Here is a 2,073-nt window from a genome sequence, read left to right on the forward strand (position 1 = left end):
AGTAGCCATCGCATCAATGTTTCACCCATTCTTGAGTTCACATTTGCCTCTTCAGTTTAGGGGCCCAAGAGCTTGAAAAATTCATCTCCACAGCATCTCTAACTGAGGAGTGGGGACATGAAACTTACCTTTAGGTAAGCTGCCACGGAGGATGAAAGGGCTGATTGATGTGAAGTGTGCAATGGTGACGCATTTTGTGTTTAGAACAGTAATCCTTGTGTTGGGCTTTGCACATGGAAACGTGCTTTCCGGGGAAATTATTATTCTCCGTGTATTAAATAAATGTTAAATAAGGAAAAAAGACCTGCCTTACAAATATATTTGATAGTGAAAATTTCAGGGTGAAGAGGGTCAAAACTAACATGTTCAGGATAAAATGAAGTTCCGTCCTTCATATCAAATAATATCCACACCCATTCTTATTATTCCTGTGTCCTCAACAATTTCTATATTCAGAAGTTTTAAATTTGTTCCAGATTAAAGTTTAATTTGCCTTAGTATAAATTTAATTTTTAAAAGTTGATCTCTAAGAGTATAACTCACAGTAATTGTATAAAGTCTTCTCTTATCAGCTATTTATAGTATCTACTATTTTTCTCTGTATGCGACTAAGTTGCAAACTTACTAATTTCTGAATCTATTTAAGATCTCTCTGTGAAAGTACTCATGAAAGACTGGCTATTCACTCAGAGATGAAGAAAAAAGAAGCATTATGTGTTCACCAATGTGTTGTTTGAAAATATATAAAGAATGGTTTTCTAAGTGGAGTGTTCTGATAACCTCAAACTCCAGGATTAAATGTGTTCTGGCTCATTAGTCAACACCCAGTCACACCCATTTTTATTATCTCGTCATGAGAATTAGCACCTGGAAGGCAACTGACAAGCTGTTCCCCAAACACGGAACAGCTGCAAATCAGAGAATAAAAATGAGAGCGTTATCCTGTTTAAAACAAAATAGACACCCACTAAGATAGGAAATGGTTCAGCGCAAATTTCCGTCACTGCAGATCCATCACAAGCTTTAAGAACTATTAAATCAAATGCGGCATTGATGAGGTATGAAAACTGCATTAATACAGACGTTTCCATTTTTCCAGGGATTACCTGGTTGAGGTCACTGCCAGCATTTGGGAAGAAACAGGTAATATTACCTGTCTAAATGGAGAATTATAATTGCTAACGACTGAACAGGAAAATGTGTGTTTGCACATAATATACACCATACATGAATATATATACATACATATATATGCATGCATGAGACAGAGAAAGAGAGTCAGTGGTGAGACCTAAGAAAAAACTGGGAAAGATTCACATCTCCAATGCAAACTGGGGAAGAAATTTTTTTTTTAAAATAGAGAATACATTAAAAAAAACCCACCGGGCAAGGTGGCTCACGCCTGTAAACCCTGCACTTTGGGAGGCCAAGGCGGGCAGATCACAAGGTCATGAGTTCAAAACCAGCCTGGTGAATATGGTGAAGCCTTGTCTCTATTAATATACGAAAAATTAGCCAGGCATGATGGTACGCGCCTGCAGTCCCAGCTGCTTGGGAGGCTGAGGCAGGGGAATCACTTGAACCCAGTATGCAGAGGTTGCAGTGACCTGAGATCGTGCCACTGCACTCCAGCCTAGTGACAGAGTAAGACTTCAATAAATAAATCTTCATAAAAAATAAGTAAGGAAAAATGTACAAAAACTTAACAACTATTACTTCCAGAGGCAGGAGCTGGCAGGCTGCAGAAGACGGAAAGGCAGAAACCCAGATTTCAGTGTGCCGCTTTCCGTACCTTGTGAATGTGCTGTTAAGTGTGTTATTTCTGGCGCGTTTATTGTGAAAATTTTTTTTTAATGAATACCCCAAAATACTGGTATAAAACAGCCATTTTGTTTTGCTCATGCTTCACAGGGATAGGAATTCATGCAAAACACAGAAAAAATAGCTTCTTGCTGCTTCTTGATGTCTGGGGACTGCAGAGAAGGCTCACTGGCTGGGGCTGAATCCACAGCAAGGGTTTGGCGTCATCTGGAGGTGACATTACTCACAGGACTGCCGAGGTCACTGGGCTTG

The sequence above is a fragment of the Cebus imitator genome, unplaced genomic scaffold (genome assembly GCF_001604975.1).
Source record: "Cebus imitator isolate Cc_AM_T3 unplaced genomic scaffold, Cebus_imitator-1.0 Scaffold1000, whole genome shotgun sequence".
Classification (NCBI taxonomy): Eukaryota; Metazoa; Chordata; class Mammalia; order Primates; family Cebidae; genus Cebus; species Cebus imitator.